The sequence below is a fragment of the Peromyscus californicus genome, unplaced genomic scaffold (genome assembly GCF_007827085.1).
Source record: "Peromyscus californicus insignis strain IS unplaced genomic scaffold, ASM782708v3 Scaffold_12__1_contigs__length_115047231, whole genome shotgun sequence".
Lineage (NCBI taxonomy): Eukaryota > Metazoa > Chordata > Mammalia > Rodentia > Cricetidae > Peromyscus > Peromyscus californicus.
The window spans coordinates 87429350-87447787 of record NW_026294413.1 but is presented as its reverse complement, the minus strand read 5'-3'; the positions used below and the strand labels follow the sequence as shown (position 1 = coordinate 87447787).

General features: G+C 45.0%; 1 long non-coding RNA gene across 1 annotated transcript in view; it reads right to left on the bottom strand.

Annotated features, from left to right (window-relative positions):
- LOC128107634 (uncharacterized) overlaps positions 1–18438 on the bottom strand; it is a 119926-nt gene that overhangs the window by 65813 nt on the left and 35675 nt on the right. The window contains exon 2 of the long non-coding RNA XR_008217163.1: positions 13312–13421. This is a non-coding gene — a long non-coding RNA (uncharacterized LOC128107634). The remainder of the gene's footprint in view (positions 1–13311; positions 13422–18438) is intronic.

The following is an 18438-nucleotide window of genomic DNA, read 5'->3' as shown; positions in this document are numbered from 1 at the left end:
ATCCTCATTCTGCCTAGGGTGGTTACAGATCCATAGACTTAGGTGAGGTGTGGACTTTTAATTTGCCCTACCAATGGGAGAAGACCAGCAATGCCCAAAGTCGTCGTATAGTTCAAATACTATATGTACAGAGCAGAGAAAGGATATTGAAACAAAGAAAGTATGTTGATGACTTCCTTTCCCTCATCCCTGGCATCCTGGACCCAATCTAGCTACATCTACCACCCTGCATCAGAGACCTCAATTTAAAACCTGAACTATTCAGACCCCAGGACCACCACCAAAACAAATAACATAATAAATTAAAAGTAGAACTTGAAACACTGAGTGTTACAGAAGAAAATATAGGTCTCTTCAAGACATTGGAGCAGGCAAGAACTTTCTGGACAGAATTTAAGTAGCATAGGAACCAGACTCAAGTGTAAACAAATGGGACTACATAAAATTTAAGAGTTTCTGCACAGCAAAAGAAGCTGTCTATAGAGCACATAGACAACCCACAGAATTGGGGGGGAATTATTAGCTATACCTCAGATAAGGGGCTAACAACCAAAATTAAGAAAGAACTGTAGAAATTAAGTATCAATGAAATAAAACTATCAATCAACAAATGGACTAATGAATTAAGTAGACAGTTTTCAAACAAAGAAATATAACTTCCCTAGTCGTCAGTGAAATGCAAACTAACATTCCTTTGAGAGTCCACCTCAAAATAGCTACCATCAAGAAATATGAAGACAAATGTCAAAGGGAATGCCTAGAGAAGGGTGAACCCTTGTTCACAGCCAGAGTGCGAATTAACACGGCCATTATGGAAATCAGTTTGGACGTCTCTCAAAAATTAAAGATAGAAGTACCCTATGACCCAGTTATTCCACTCCTGGGCATACACCCAGAGAACTCCATCCCCTACCATCTTTGCACCCCCTGTTTATGGCTTTTATTCACTATAGCAAGGAAATGGAACCAACCTACGTGTCCAACACAGCTGACTGGAAAATGAAAACCTGGTACATACATAAAATGAAGTATTACTCAGCTCTAAAGAAAAATGAAGTCACAAAATCTTCAGGAAAATGGGTGAACTTAGAGTGTATAATACTAAGCAAGGCCACCTAATCTCAGAAAGAAAAACCAAAAAGCATGCTCTTCCTCAAACACAAATACTAGCCTATAATGTACACATGTTTATAAGTAAACAAATGCCTTTGTGGGTATAGTTTGACATTTAGAAAGGAGACGAAAAGGGAGTTTAAAAAAGATGAAAGTTCTTACTAATGAGCTCACATAAACAGTATCCTTTGTGTATGGCCCTGATGCTCTCTGAAAGTACAACACATTTTTCAATGCACAGTGAGCCGATAAGTGAGCAGTGTCCGCATGTGACTCCATGAGGGGCCATTACTTTCTGAGAGACCAAATTTTAAATTACGATTTCCATTGAATTTTCCTATAGAATGTGGTTCTCTGTAAATGCTACTAAACTTGCTGTATTTTATTCTTTAAACGAGAATTTTAGATATGTGAAGTATAGTATAAAACTTGCTAGAAGAATATTTTAAAATATCATAGTTTTGAAAGCTCTGAAAATACTTGGAATACTGATTAACACATCAAGAAGTTGAAACACTGAGAAACTCCTTTGTTTCACTGTATAATTCTAAATTGTATTATTGGTGAATAATTGCTTTGCTGTTAGTTAAAAAATAGCCGGGCGGTGGTGGCGCACGCCTTTAATCCCAGCACTCGGGAGGCAGAGCCAGGCGGATCTCTGTGAGTTCGAGGCCAGTCTGGGCTACCAAGTGAGTTCCAGGAGAGGCACAAAGCTACACAGAGAAACCCTGTCTCGAAAAACCAAAAAAAAAAAAAAAAAAAATAAGTAAAATATAGTCCATGGGGCAACATCCAAAAGCATCAAAACTATGGATTGATATGCCCCACCTAAATGAAATCACACTCATATTGAACACATACAGACATTTTCTTGTCATTTTCCTTAAACAATACAATATCATAACTATTTATGTGGCGTTTACATTGCATTAGGTTGTGTGAATAATCTAGAAATTATTTCAAGTGTATGAGGGGGACATGGAGATCCTTGCATTGGCAGATTGCCTGCCCCAGAAGCATGGGGACTTGAGTTCAGATTGCAAGCCCTCAAATAAAAAGCCAGGCATTAAGCTGGCAAGGTGACTCAGCAGGTAAAGATGTTTGCCACCAAGCCTAATAATCTGAGTTTAGTCCTGAGGATCCACCTGGGTGGAAGGAGAGAACTGACTTCTGTGGGTTGTCCTCTGACCTCCACATATGTGCTGTGGTGCGGAGAAGGGGGGGGGGGGAAGCGTGCGAGAGGGTGGAGAGATCTTTTTAAAGCTAGGCATGAGGTGCATGCAAAAATAATAATAATAACAACAACAGTAATAATAGCAATGTGGAAAGTGTTGAGGAAGACACCTGAGCTGACCTCTGGCCTCCGCACATGTGCAGGGCACTGTGACCTGTCTTTGTAATCCCAGCAGTGGGGAGGAGGAAACAGGAAAATCCTTAGAGCTTATTGGCCAATCTAGCTGAACAGATGAGCTCTAGGTTCAGAGAGAGACCTTGTTTAAAATAAGTAAGTAAAAGATGGAGTGTGAGAGAGATACAGACAATAACCTCTGGCCTCTACATAATTTTTTTAAGAAAAAGAAATGTTTAAAATGAGTAAAGTATATGAGAAGATATGCATAGGTTATATGCAAACACTGTATCTTTTTATCAGAGACCCAAACAGCATCTCATTTTTGTGTCCGCAGGAGTCCTGAACCCCATCCTCTGTAGATATCGAGGGAGGGCTATAACTACAAATTAAGAGAAGGGATGGAGCAACCACACTCACTGATTCTTTTTCAGGTTCCTTTGGGAGTATCAGTCAGTGGCGTTGAGTGGTTAAAAGCGGAGCGGGGCAGTGGATACCCACCCTGCCACAACCTTCCTACAAGGTCACTGAGGAAGTCATCTGTATCATATTCCAACTAAGAACAAATACTTTACTCTCCAGCGGGAAAACTCCCTGGCCTGTCTACAGGCAGGGAGAGAGCCTACCCAGCCCTTAGCATGTAGAGCAGCACTCACAGTGAAAGACACAATTCCAGAGCACTTAAGACAAGGGACGTGGCTTTATACCCAGAATACCATAGCCCTGCCCGACTGCCAATAGCCAGCTTCCATTCCCTTAAAATCTGGCCACAGCCCTCCTGCAACAGCAATAGCACTCACAAAAGGGCTCATATTTGACTTCATATGCTGCAGTCGTCACACTGACAGTCACAGTGCTTTACCCAGGAAATGAGTCCAAAAGGACAATGACATGGCTGGAGGCCTCGAGCTGCCTCTGGCCCCTGCTGCCTCCTAGGTGGGTTCTCAGCCTTCCATTCCCTCACCTGTGGCATCCTGGACTCCACCTGGCCGCTTCTACCACCTTGTCCTATTAATGATCACTAATGGTCTTTGCCCTCATCAGGGACCAAGGAATAAACGTGGTTACCGTGGGCTTGGCTCAGGTGCCCTGTAGTGGTTTTTAGTGGAACATGGTAATGACCATCTCCAAGATCCTACTGCCACAGTTGGTAATATGGCAAGGGTGAGCCTTTTACCCAACTCAGCCAGGTACCTGCACATCTCAGTTCAGAGGTTACAATATTCTTGGAGTCATCTACCCCCATGGGCTGGGGAATATGTCTATGGAAAGAATAGATGCCTGCCCTGACGTATTTGCCTCCCTGCTCATCATTGATTGGACCAACAACCGGCAGGAGAGGAACCCAGAAGCTGCTGGGCTCTGTGAGACAACTGAGTCACAAAACAGGACCTCCAAACTTCCACTTGAGAGCTTGAGAGCATCTGCCTTCACCACACTATTCCCGGTGAGGGGTGGCTGTCCGGAGGTACTGCCAAATTTGTCCTGTGGAACGGACAAAGAATTGTACGTACTGGAAAGATGACCCACTCAGACAAGAGAGTGAAATGGCAGCGAAGAGAGAAGAGGTGACAGAGAATGACCGCTAGAGATCTGAGGCGGGGCCGCTAACGCAGCAGCTGCTTGGGAGTGAAAGCAGAGACCAGGGGGGACCTGACAAAAAGGAACAGTCGCTGCTGACCCGGAGGGCAGCAGACAGAGTGAAAGCAGAGACCAGAGGGGACCTGACAAAAAGGAACAGTCGCTGCTGATCCGGAGGGCAGCAGACAGAGTGAAAGCAGCAGTTACACAGAAGCACCGGGAACTTCAGACTTTGCTAGAACCGGCAATCAGATCCCACCGGGTGGGGCTGGGGGTGGGAGGGGCGTAGAAGTGGGAGCCCAACCCGGAGCAGCCCTTCTTAAAGGAGCCAGTCCCTGTTTTCCAGATCAGCCCAAGTTCCCCTGACCTTCCTCCACTGTGGTTAGGAAGAAGGTGGCGTTGGACAGAAAACTTTAAAACACTGTGACGTCTCTTAATCTGTTTCATGTTGTTATAATAGAATATCTGAGCCGGGCGGTGGTGGCGCACGCCTTTAATCCCAGCACTCGGGGGAGGCAGAGCCAGGCGGATCTCTGTGAGTTCGAGGCCAGCCTGGGCTACAGAGTGAGTCCCAGGAAAGGCGCAAAGCTACACAGAGAAACCCTGTCTCGAAAAAAAAAAAAAATTAAAAAAAAAAAAGAATATCTGATGCCCGATACTTTATAAAGACAAGAGATCTGCTTAGCTTACAGTTTTGGAGGCTGAGTAAGGAGGCTTCATCTGTTTGGCATATGGTGAAGTCTTTCCATCTGTGTCAAGACGTGGCAGATGGTAGGTACCAGGGAAGAAGTGGATACACGTGGAAGAGAAGGATCACATGGTGAGGCAGGAAGCGAGAGACCAGGTGAGAGACCAGGGCTGCCGTCTGTGTAAGATCTGCCGCTCCCTTACCTGACCTAGTCCTGGGAGACCAGAATTAATCCCCTAGTGAGGGTGGAGTCTCTATGACGTAATGAGTAATGACCTTCCCTGAGCCCCAACGTTTAAGACACCTCCACCCTGCCACATTAGGGACCAAGCCTCCTGCACAGGAACCTTTGGGGGACAAACCACATCCAAACCCAAGTACCCGGTTAAGAGAGAGTGAAAGAAAGGAAAACACGTTGTATTGGGGGATCTTTAAAAGGCACTTTTTCCTGCTTTGTTGACAAGAGAGCTTTTATTTCACTTAGCACGGAATCCGGCCAAATCCACCCTGCATTCTGCAACCACACTAATGTCTCCAGTCAAAAATTACCTCTAATCTTCCTACGCTTATTAACCAGGCCTAGGGATTGCAGATTAGGACTCTTCATATGCTGATGAGCCACCCCAGGGTGTGGAGTAGAATTAATTTATTGGTACTCACAGCCTTTTCAAGACTGAGAGCCACCAACCCAAACTAAAAAAAGAATAGCACACTGTTGGAGAGAAGGGGAGGGAACGGACTTCGGCTGAGGTGGCTGGGGAAGACCGCACCGAATTCTAGGTTCAGCCAAGTGTCTGGTTCAGAGATGGAGCTTTCATGCAAAATCTAGTCATTTGTCAGCTAGTGATGGGGATACAGTCTGAAAATGAATTGTCAATATCATAGCAAACACTATAGAGCATACTTAGGATCTAAGATGGCTACTGCACCATCATGTGATATGATCCTAAGTGACCACATTTCAGTGAGATGTCTGTGCTTGACTAAGACATGAACCAAATGACTGCACTGGTCTGTTATGGTTTCATAAAGACCCGAAAAGGGCTTGGAAGTACCACACTATGATGTTATTGAACTGTCGCCTCTAGTGAAGAACAGTAAGTAAAGGTTTCTACCTTTAATTCTGATTATATACACTTCCTGTTTACCCACCACACACACACACACACACACACACACACACACACACACACACAACACGGTCTCACTTCATAGGCTGTCCTTGAACTCACAATCTTCCTGCTGCCTCCACCTCTATAGTGCTAGTATTACAGGCCTCTGCAGACCCACCCAGCCATTGTTTACACTTTAAATGACATCAGAAAGCCACTGTGACTTTAACAGCTGACCCGATTTTGAAGAAGAACCACCCTCTACTGTGCGGCACAGGCCACAAGGAGCAGGCTGGGAGCCATGTTCAGTCCTGTGGCCTTTACCCAGCAGGACTTATCCCTCTCTGCCTTTATTTCCCTCTACCTAAAACGGTGATATTAGGGCCCACGTCATAGAAAAGGTGTGAAGATTAAATGAACCAGTCCTTATGTAGGACTCCAAACATGCTGGGCACCCAGTCAGTATCCATAAGGACTGGTGCCCTTCGTTATTAGTGGCACATTGCTTACCAATTGGAGAAGAGTGTCCGGGAAGGAGTGGGACAGCCTGGGCCTCTCTGAGGTTCAAAGTCATGGGAGCCTGAGAAGGCCTGACATGGCCATACCCCAGCTGAGGGCTTGAGCGGGTCAGTGAACCCCGCAATTCCACAGAACCGGCTTAAACCACGAATGAGCGGGTGATCTATTGTCAGCCTCAGGGGCACAGCCTGGGCCCCTAGCAGCCAGTCCTAACAAGCAAGGCTCAGCCACTCATCCTCAATCAATCGGACAAGTAAAAGGGAGTGGAAAGTGGAGGCGACCCCAGTGAGGTCACACTGGGAAGGACCGCAAAGGGGCCCAGGACCCACCCCTCACCACACACACACACACACACACACACACACACACACACACACACACACACACGTCCATCTCTGGGGTCCGGGCAGAAGGCAAGGGTGTGTATAACTAAGCAGTTTGGGAAAGGTAGCGTTCCACCCATCAGTGTTCCTCTGGCTCCAGCCTCTCCTGCAGGGTGTTCTGACAAGTTGTCAGAACTGTGTGAAATCTCTCTCTGGAAGACAAGTTCCTCCTCTGACTGGCACCGGGCTCCAGCCTCTTCGCTCTCCTGGCATGAGATTTCTGAGGAAATTCCAATTCCCTGGGGACCATTGTCTCAATAGTCTGCTGCGAGCTAACGGTAGCAAAGTGTCTCTTTAGAATCCTTCATTTCTGCCGAGATGTGTCTAGCCTGGAGCCAGACCGTTCTTCCCTGCCCTGGCTCTCCTGAAGACAGGAGAAGCTGCAGTGGAACGTGGCTGTCTGTGGAGAGCTGGAGCATGGCTAGGCTACCATCTACATGGTCTGCAGGGCCCAGAGCTGAAGGCATCACAGAGGAGGGAAAAGAAAGACTTGGCCCCAAATGTTAACGAAACAGGCCAGAGTCTTCAAACTGGGGATTTTCAGAACCAGTCCACGCTGCTTAAGACACTGAACTCGGTTTCTCCAGGCTCATCAGCCCATTATACCCCGTGTCTGGTCATTTTTTATTTTTCTACCCTGACTGTCTGATGGGTGACTGATTTCCCACTGTTGTACACCAACACTAACACTCAGGAATGACTGCTGAAGAGACTCTTCAAACACATGGCTGCCGACTGAAAAGGGGAAAGACATTGCGCTCACCACCCACTTCCTCGGACTCAGAGGCAGGTGCCAGATGTGCAGCGGAGCTATAATGCCAGTCACAGAAGCAGCGCATTTTTCTCTCTGCCCCACAAAACACCATGAACAAGTGTAATCAGAAGGCCTCATCCTGCAGGAAGAGGCTCACGCCTTGAAGGGCACCTGTGGTTACAGAGCCCATCCACCCACGATGTATGCGTTAATCTGTGGAAGGAACCGATACCTTTTCCAGGGGGCTGGCAGGCAGCAGAAGCAAGGAAAGCTCGCTTACCTGCTGTGCCCCTCTCTCCACCACCGCACAGAATGGGGGAGGGGTGTCGGGGGTGAATTGCCCTCCTCCACAGTGACCATCTCCTTCCTCCACCCAAATGCTAGCAAACTCACCGGTGATCGCTGAATCAAGGTGCCAGGTGTGGAGCTGGCAAAATGGGTGTAGCAGTGAGCAATGCTTCGGTCAGTCCCTTTGCCCAGGATCAGCGTCTGAGTCGTGGACAACTATAAGAGCAGTGTGCCCACCCAAATCTGTGCTCCTCCTGTGTCCTGATTGGCATCAAGGCAATAAGGAGTGGACATGCCTTCTAGCATCTTTCTTCTTCAGCCCTGGATTGATGTTGAACTCTGAGGCCTTAGAGGATGAAAGAAGTACCCTCTGAAAGAGTATGGGGCTTTGAGTTACCCTGTAAAGATGTCTCCCTAGCTCCTAGGGGCCCTGCACTGGCATCTTAGCCAGGTGAGAAAGAAATCTATTGCCTTAAACCACCAGTGTGTGGAGTTATTGCCACAGCTGCCTTTTCCCCAGCATCACACTACACTTGGAGAAAGTGAAGACTGAGACTGCCAGCTTCATGCCGCCCGAGGGACCAGAACCACTCCGTGCAGAGACTGATGGCTGGGCTCAGCCTGAAGCGAGAGTCCGTGAGGCTGGCCTGACAGAAGACAGGGTGAAAAACAGCTTGCTAAAGAAGAAGGGATGGTCTGTGTCTGGACATTCAGGAAGAGAGAGAGAAAAATGGAAGCTCCAGGGACTAAGAACTGTGGACAAGTGGAGGAGCAGGGAAGAAGGGAGAGGAGGAGGAGGAGGAAGAGAGAAGGGAGGAGATGGCAGAGCAAAGCGGATGCGGCAAGCCTGCAGTCCCCGCCAGTCAGGAGACTGAGGTAAAGGGATCAGGAGTTACAGCAGGTTAGGGAGACCTTGTCTCAAATCTGAAATAGTAGCACGGCCTAGAGATGCGTAGCTCAGTTGGTTAGGCACTTGCCCAACCTGCATGAAAACCTGAGCGCAATCCCCAGCACTGCATAAAAACAGCTCTAGTGAAGCACGCCTATAATAAAAACACTCGGGAAGTAGAGGCAGGAGAGTTCAGAGATAACCCTTGGCTGCACGGCACATTGAAGGCCCACCTAGTAATAACAGTAATAATCATGACAATAATAAAATCTAAGGGTCTTATTAGCCATCCCACAAGCCTACAGCTTTGTGCTGAAGAGCTTGGGAAATTACAAAAGGGTTTTCACTGGGGAAGAAGTGACATGATGAGGTCTCTGTTTTAAAAAAATCCCGGTGACTGCAGCCCAGAGAATCAACTGGAGTGCTCTTGGAAGAGCATGTGTTTGCTATTTCCTTTCCCTGCCAAAACTGTACCAGGAGAATGGTACTCCAACAACGTGAGTAGCTACTGCTGGATACTGGAGGCTTTCCCAAACTTCCCAAAACTAAATTCAGGGAGAGGATGGTGCAAGGCTGGTGGAGGGTAGCCGAGTGACTTCTGTTTACATGTCAAATCACCAGATGGACATCTAGGGCCTTAGAGGAGGCCTGTGCATGGGCAGCAGCAGGCCACTAGTACCTCCGATCTTCACTGATAACTGAGGTGCCCCAACCAGCCCTATTCACAGGGTCTCGATCGATTTCCTCAACACACAGAGGAGAAACTCTCTGCCCACTGACTCCCCTGGTCAAAGCACCCTAACAGGCTTGAGCTGCTGGAAGAGAACCCTTCCCTCCCCCACAGCAGCTCGACACACACCACCACCACCACCATCACTCACACACACACACATACACTCCACTAACTATGTATACATAGACCTTTGCACTTCTTTCAGAGCTCCCTAATGTGAAAAGACAGAATGACGCTCTTTCTTTCCCAGACTCAGAAACTCTGCAAGTGCCATCCATGTTCCTTGTATCCTTCGACTAAAGCAAAGGGTAGAGAACACAAACTAAACTCCTGAAGGGCCCCAGCAGAGCAGGGATGTGTACGGACGGGTGTTTGTCTACCCTGTAGTACCCTTTGGATACTTTTTAAGATTTGGTTCGGTTCTAAAACTTCTGAGACACTGTCCTACTACTCAGCCCAGGGTGGCCTGAAACTCTCCATCCTCCTTGCCTCCGCGTCCTAAGTTCTGGGATTACAGGCAAGCATCACCAGACCTGGCTCTAGATACTCTTAACCTGTTCCTCGGTTAAACCACTGCACACAGAGAAACGGAAACATGCTTTTGACCACCACCACCTCCGTGGAGGTTAGCTAAATTCTACTAGGGAATGATGCCACAAGTTATACCCAAGGTTGTGACAAGATGTAGCTGAGAAGTTTGTCATCTTCAGGAAGGGTACTGAGAACACAGCCCCTAAGTTTACAAGGGTCCTCTGTATAGAGACCACTGGGGGGAAGTTTGTCTCTGATCTAGACTCCAGAAATTACTGTGCTGGTTCTGACCATCTGACTTGTCGTGGCACTGATAATTTCACCCTCTGAATTACTAGAAAGCTAGGGCCAAATCTGTGACCCAGCCCATCCCACAAGGGCTCACTCTGTATCTGCTGCCGCACACACCACACTTTCAGGATGTGTCTCTCCTCCTTTGTTGCCTTTTGCCCTAGTTTCTTCCCCTTCATATAATGCATGGAGGCCCCCCCCCCATAACTCCTTGTTGGAGCACGGTGGAAATGAAAATAGATCAAAAGTAGAGCTATACAGGTTTGGGGGGTCAGGTCAGTTGGTAGAGCGCTTGCCTAGCGTTCGGGAAGCCCTGGGTTTGATATCTAGCATTGTATAAAATCAGGTGTGGTGACACATGCCTGTGATCCCAACACTACAGAGGCAGGAAAACCAGAAATTCAAACCATATAGCAAGTTGGTGGCCAGCCTGGACTACATGAGACTCTGTCTCTGAAAAAAAAAAAAAATAGTATTAGCTATCCCTTGTGGTAACCATTGCAAAGCAGCTACTCATGAGAATCAAACAAGTAGAGTGTAACTCCTGATGATCAACTGGGGTAGGAAGCAGGAGAATGGCATAGACAAAAAAAGAAAAAAAAGTGGCACATGCCTTTAATCCCAGCACTCGGGAGGCAGAGCCAGACGCATCTCTGTGAGTTCGAGGCCAGCCTGGTCTACAGAGTGAGATCCTGGACAGGCACCAAAACTACACAGAGAAACCCTGTCTCGAAAAACTAAAAAAAAAAAAAAAAAAATCTTTAGGGTATTTTCTGATATTTTCTAATTCTGTTCAATGCAGAATTTATCAAATAATAGAAAAGAACCCTTGTCCACCCAGATTTGGCAAGACATAAATGATAATTGGAACCTGTCTGTCTGGATGTCTACTACTGATGACCTTTAGGGACTCTCATTGAACCAAACTTCAAGAGTTCTTTACTGAACCAAATGCTTGCCTCTCTGCTATGTCTATATGTGGCAAGAATTCTAATTGGCCTTAATAATAAAAACCCCGAGTCAGATATCAGGGTGAAAGCTGAAAGATCAGCAGGCTCCATTTCTAAGCTCCTCCTATGCCTTGACGGTAGCCAGGTGATGGGAGACTGGAAGATCCTCTCTGTTTCTTTAATGAACATCAATGGGAATTCAGCCTTCAGCCCTCCCTCCCTTCTCTTGCCACAGTGGTCACAGGTGAGTATGTTAGCAAGGATATGGTGTATGAACAGCAGTTCCTGGAATGGCGGGTCAACGGAAAAGGACGGCTGCTTTGGCGACCTACTCTGCCTTAAAGCAGGCTCAGCACCAGCGATATCTGAACTGTTGTTATGCTAAGCCAGTTGGGCTATTTTTACCACAACACAGATTGTCGAGCTTAATCGATATAAAGCCCTTCTATGAACTAGAAGTACCCTCTTCAGTACCACCATAGAAAGAAGGGAAATAATAACCTCCTCACTGAAGGACATAACACCCAAGCTGGAGTGCTTCTGACACTTGTAAGCCATCAGACTCAATTCTTAAATTATGTATAAAGGTCTACTGAAAGATGATAAGGAGAAAATGCTAATCTTTATATTGTTGCTTTGATAAAAGTGAACTTTGAGCTGAGCATGGTGGTACATGCCTTTAATAACAGCACTCCAGAGACAGACAGGCAGATCCCTGTAAGTTAGGTCAAGGCCATCCTGGTCTACATTTAAAAAAAAAAAAACAAAAAACAAACAAAAAAAACCCAAAAAACAAAAAAACAGGCAGTAATTGCACATGCCTTCAATCCCAGCACTCAGGAGGCAGAAGCAGGTGGATCTCTGTGAGTTTGAGGCCAGCCTGGTCTACAGTGTGAGTTCCAGAACAGCTGACAGCCAGAGCTACACAAAGAAACCCTGTCTCAAAAAACCAGTAGTGGGGGGATCCTTGAGCTGCTAATGGAGTAACTTAGCAAAATATGTGCTTAGCATGTGTGATGCTGTCGTCCAATCCTCAGCATCAAAAAGAAAGCTTTTGTACAGCATTATGTTGTTTGCCTGTTGACAAGGTACTGATCATGATGGAGGATGGACCAGAGATTCTGAGGAACAACCTTTTGGTTACATGACTCGTGCTGACACTATGTGAAACCACCACTGGTCTGTATGTGGCATCTAAAAACCAAATACAAATTAAGAAAGAGTTAAATTTTTCTTTTCTTTACTGTATTCCTAACAATAATTAGAAGTCTGTAACACAGGTGTTCTGGGCACAGTGGTATATGTACTGTAGGGATCTAATAAATATTCATGAGTGAGGATGAAATGATTGTCATTGAATGGTGGAGCGATCTTCACGGAAGCTAATTCTCAGAACATATTTCCTATTTTGAGGTCAGCACCCAGACCAAACACTTGCCCCTTGTTGCCAAGCCTTCAGGACTCCCATGAGAGCATGGAAGCACTGTTCTGACCTCCTCGGAGGTCCTCTGACCTCCTCGGGGCTCTCCGGAGCTCTTCCATTTCTCTCTTGGAGATGAAGGCTACTTACTCTCTCTTACTCTGATTTGCTCCTCCACTGGCTTGCACAGAAGCCGCTTTCATTCTTGCCATCTTGCCCAGAACCTGAATTTCCAGGTCTTTCCTGATAGTGACTCAATAGTACTCAATAGTTTGCAACTCAAACTTCTCTAATTAATTTGCCTCCTCCTGTTGGGATAGGCCTAAATGATTGGGCCAGCCATATGGAATATTAATTTCCTATGCAAATGAGGCATTAGTAATCATTGAGTACTGCACATTTTGGTGAGCAGTGAGCCATTTATTATTTATCAAACACAAGATTAAGAGACAGTTTGGATCAAAAATCCTGTTGCAAAGAATTTAATAACAACTTCCCTAATTTTCAGAATAAAAGAGAATAAATTAGGCAGTCATTACATGACCTTCACTGCCTAAGGAATTGAGCTGTCCTGGAAACTGCAAATTGGGGTGTTGGCTTCAGCCTTGGGCTGCCAGGACACCTTAGGGGACCACAAACAAGAGAAGAAGCTGGCAGGGCAGATTTTGCAGAAGGACAAAGACAGAATACTGAGTGCACCCATACACGTACCTGCCGGGCCACAGCTATTCCTACAGTACGTCTTAAATTCAGGAAGAGGCAGTGTATCCGTTCACCCAGCGGCAAATCAGAGTGCTGGTTGTTGCTAGCGTTGAAGTGACCTGCCAAGATGGGATGGAACCAGGAATCACAATGGAGACCAAGGAAGCAAGCATCTGAAAGTACACACGTCTTCTCTTTGCATGCCATTGCTGATTTACAGTGGGTTTTTTGTTCGTCTTTGTTTTGAGAAAGGGTTTTACTATGTAGCTCAGGCTAGCCTGGAAATCATTATCCTCCAGCCTCAACCTCCTATATGCTGGAATTAAAGGCATGTGCCACCACACTGGGCTTATACTGATTCTTTTCATGATCTTTTTTTTCTTTATAGGCTAAATAACATTACATCAAAGTTGTTCCAGTGAAAACTGTCACCAAAAAGAGTCTTAGGCAATCAGCTTGAGATAAAGGAGTATCTCTCCCTCCTCCTCCCAGCTCTGTTTCTGTGTTCATCAGAAGAAACCTAGAAGGGCACTGCAAGGGGACTCAGAGGATGTCCTGGTCCCTGGTGTCTGGTTGAAGGCACGGCTAGTTGTTGCAAATTGTGGAATAATACCAGCAGTGCGGAAAGAAAGGAGAACTCCCTTCCACAGCTCCCAAACGCTTGCCTTGACTGTGTTGCTAGAGATGGATCTGAGATGTTTTTATGTTGGGGCTATACGGCATCACATCAGATTTAGGCCCCCTTCCTCACTAAATGAGCCCACGTTGTAAAACAACTCAGCTGCAGTGAGCAGACCTCCAAACGATGCTGGGCCACAGATCTCTCCATCTGCCATAACACTGGGGATGGTGATGAATTTTGATGGGGCGGAAAACAACTCTCTATATGCTGGTAGGGCGGCACACACCGAAGGTCAGTGAGAAATCTATTTCGAAGAGAAGTTTTGGGCACGCTCACACTTGCTGGCGTGTTTTTGCATAAGTGCTGGAGATGTCACAAATGTGGTTCATGCAGTGCTACGTGTTTACCAGATACACCACATTTAGTTATTCAAACAGCCCACATCATCCCGAGACAATAGTCTGATGTGGTGATATTTTATTTGTGCTGAAATGTGATTTTATTTGTATGTTAATAAATAAAGTTGCCTGGAGAGCAGAGGTCATAGCCATTTAGCAGAAGTCTGGCAGTGGTAGCACACGCCCTTAATCCGATCACGTGGCAGGCAGAGTCTCTGTGTGGTCAAGGACACAGCCAAGTGGTAACACAAATCTTTAATCCCAGTACCAACCACAGAGACCTGGAGGTCTGTATAGACAGGCAGTGACGAGGAAGTCATGTGGTTGGGTTTAGAGCCAATGAGAAGGCAGAACAGAAAGGCAATAAAAAGACAAGTCACACAGGAAGGAGGTCTCTCTCTCAGAGGAAGGAGGACAATGAGTGGTAAGCTAAAGGCTAGTGCTCTGATCTCTTGGGCTTTTAACTCTGTATTTGGCTTTGTGTTTCTTATTTAATAAGACGGTTTAGAAATTCGTCTACAGTCTGAGAAGTAAAATCTTTGTCAAAACACGTTCTTTTGTAGGGTCTGTAATCCAGCTATTCAAAGGGCTGAGAAAGAGGCCTTCCTGGGCTCTGGAGTAAGGTCAGAGCCAGGAAACTTAGTAGTTCCTGTCTCAAATATAAAAAGAATATGGAGGGCCAACGCCACAGTTCAGTGGTGGGACACTTGCCTAGCGTTTGTAAGGCCTGGCATTCAGTCCCTAGTACCAAAACAAACAAACATTAACACTATTCTTTTTTTTTTCTTTCAAGACAGGATTCTCTGTATAACAGTCCTGGCTGTCCTGGAACTCTCTCGGTAGACCAGGCTGGCCTCAAACTCACAGAGATCTGCCTGTCTTTATTGACATATAACAGCTGACTACTAAAGTGAATCTTTCCAATGGATTTCTGAGGTCACGCTCAGGCACTGAACTAACTTTGCTAAGTTACGTGAGGAGAAAGGGTATGGGTGTGGAAAGACGCAGCTGCGCCATTTCCATGTGGGATTTCCCTGCTGTGGGTCTGGAGCATGCTGTAGAGGGCACTCTCCCCAGTCAACAGAATTCCCTGGGCCTCAGAAAACAGGAAAATCGTACTTCTCCACTCAAGAGCATTTTTTCCTGAGAACAGTTTTCTCAATGATCAAGTTAAATTATTAAATAAATACCACAAGGAACTCAAGTTCCCGCCACGCTGTGGTGACCATGTGCCTGGCTCCTGTCATTCCCACAGCCGAACTGGCTGCTGGTGTAACTCAACTTTTTTCTTCCTACAAGCTGGTGTAGCTGAAGCATTAGAGCACTGGAGAAAGACATAAAAACTGCAAGTCAGAGGCATCCTTCCTCTTCTTCCTCGTCTTCTCTGAGTGGCCAACACGTTTAAAAAGCAGCACTTACAATTATGAAGCCGTTATAAAAACATTTTAAGAATTTGAAAGTACGTTAAATTGACACAAGAGAATAGACACAAGAATGTGGCCTAATGTCAGCTCGGGGAGCAAATGTAACGCACTAAAAGTTGCTCCATTTAAAAAATAAAATGTCCAAAACTTATGGGAGACTTTTTTAAAATTAAAAAGTCTCTATTCAGGAAATGGATAGGTAGTTTTCTGGGGCTGCCTTAATGACCAACACAAATTGTCAGATAAGAAGTTGAGCTGTGTTGAGGGGAATCAAAATGAACAAAAGATTCTTTTTCCTATAAACAACAAACATAAGCTGTGATGGCCTAGCATGAAATCGTAGGTAAATCTGTCAGCTTTCAATTCCACATACCAAATTGCTTTCCTTTCTGCAAGGGTAGGAGGCATAAATAAAGAAAATGAAGGCCTGAAAAAGATGGAAATTTGATCCTGAACTTCTCCAAAATATTAATAACAGTAGTAGCTACAGCTTATGAATCCTGACCATAGGCCAGGCATGGGGATAAGCATTTTCTGTGTGTCTCTTCCTGCACTTAACATTCAAAATAATCCTTATAAGTAAGGACTCTTATTATCCTAAAATTATAGATGAGGAAATCTTCCATCTTTCCAAGGCTCGCCCCCCAAATCCAACAGTTGCGATGAAAATTGCCCACTACTAGCAAGAATGGGGTTATCTAGGGCTGGGCTCTGCTGGTGTCCCGTGGCAAGCAGGAAGCCAAAGGCTTGACTCTACCCAAATTGAATTTTGTCTGGTTCCTGCTGGAACTCTGAGCAACTGAGTCCTTTGTGAAATCTCTCATCAGCACGCTGAAACACATCAGTAAACCTTTCAGTGCTCGCTTCTCAGAGGCCAGCAGGTGTCATGGGAACTGTGCATGTTCATCAGTTTGGTTGTAGGTATTAAATCATTTGATATTCATGTAAGATGATTAATAAACTATGGTTACTATCAAAGACTTGTTCCCACAGAAATTTAGTAGCCTGAGCAAATGAATAACTTCAGAGCTTTAAACCAATAGGTACTCCAAAATGGAATTGCTTCACAAACGGTACTGGGTTGGTTATATAAGTTTATATATATATATATGAAATTTGCTGCATCTCCAAGGCCATGAACTGTGGCATCATGAATAGCAGCCAGATACTAGAACCATCACCATTCATCACCAGGAATCTGTCCAAAGAAACCACGGCAAATCCACACAACCAAGCACCATGCTACTGGAGGAAGAAAGTTCTCTACCACCATGAGGATTACAAGAACATATTATTAAGTAACATAAACAAGGAGTCAAGGGACAAGATTTATCATCTTCTGAAACCTCAAAGCCTATGCCCAGACACACCTCCTTCAACAAGGCCACACCTCCTACTCCTTCCCAAAGAGTTCCACCAACTGGGGACCAAGTATTTAAACATATGATCCTATGGGGGCCATTCTCATTCAAACCAACATGTCAGGCATTCTAATTTTCAGTGGTAGATACCTACTATCTTATATAATAGGACCCAATGCACCCATGAGAAAAACATTCTCATCTTCATTTTACAAGTAAATAAACTAAAGCTTGGAATAGTTAAGATGTCTTTCCAGGGCCACAGGCCTTTTTTTTTTTTAAACAACTTTACTGATGTATGTTTTGGAACTATTAAGTCAGGTGTATAATTCAATAACTTTTAGTTAACATTGTCCAATGCTGCAACTATGACCATAAACCAGCTCCAGGCATTTCTGTCCCTCCAACTGAATCCTTCATGCCCATTCATAGTTAACTTATTCTCATATTTTTACCCCAGGGAGTGATTAATCTACTTCCTGCCTATAAGTTTGCTTTTCCTGAGCATTTCATCAAATTAAACCATAGCTCTGTAGTATCTTGTAAAAGTAGCTTTTTAAACTTAGCATGTTTTTGAGATTCATCCAGGACCCAGCATCTCAGTAATCCATCCTTCTTCACTGACTACTGGTACTCCACTGTAGGGATATACCAGTGTTTTCTCTACCTACTCACTAGTCCATGGACATTTGGATTGTTCTAGTCTTGAGATACTATGAATAACACTGTTGTGAATATTTCTGGCCAAGTCTTTCTTTCAATTACACTTTCATTTCTCTCTACCTTAGAGTGAAATGGGAATGTTATACAGAAATTTTTAATTTTTTTTGAGACACTGCAAAGTATTCCAAAGTGGCTACACTATGTTGCATTTCTGGAGGCAATGTACGGAGTGTCCGTTTCTCCACTTCTTCAACAATAGTTCTCATTGTCTGCCTTATTTTCAAGAGATACTTGAGGAGTGTGGAATGCTATCTCATCATGGTTTTAAATTACATTTCCCTAATGACCAATAATGTGGGACCTCTTCTTTCACTTTTCACACACACACACACACACACACACACACACACACACACACACACACGTATCATTTTTTGTTTTTTGCTGAAAAAAATCTGTCTTTTGTCCACTTGAGTCTTTATCTTCTTATAAATTATAGGTTATAATTGCTCTATATAAACTCTTTACACTCTTTCACTGGGTGTGTTTTAAAACTATATTCTTTCAGTCTGTTTCTTGTCTTTTCATTTGAACTATTTTTGCCTTTTTTAAATTTAATATAATTTTTAATTGATTTTTGGGGACTCTCACACCATGCACCCCAATCC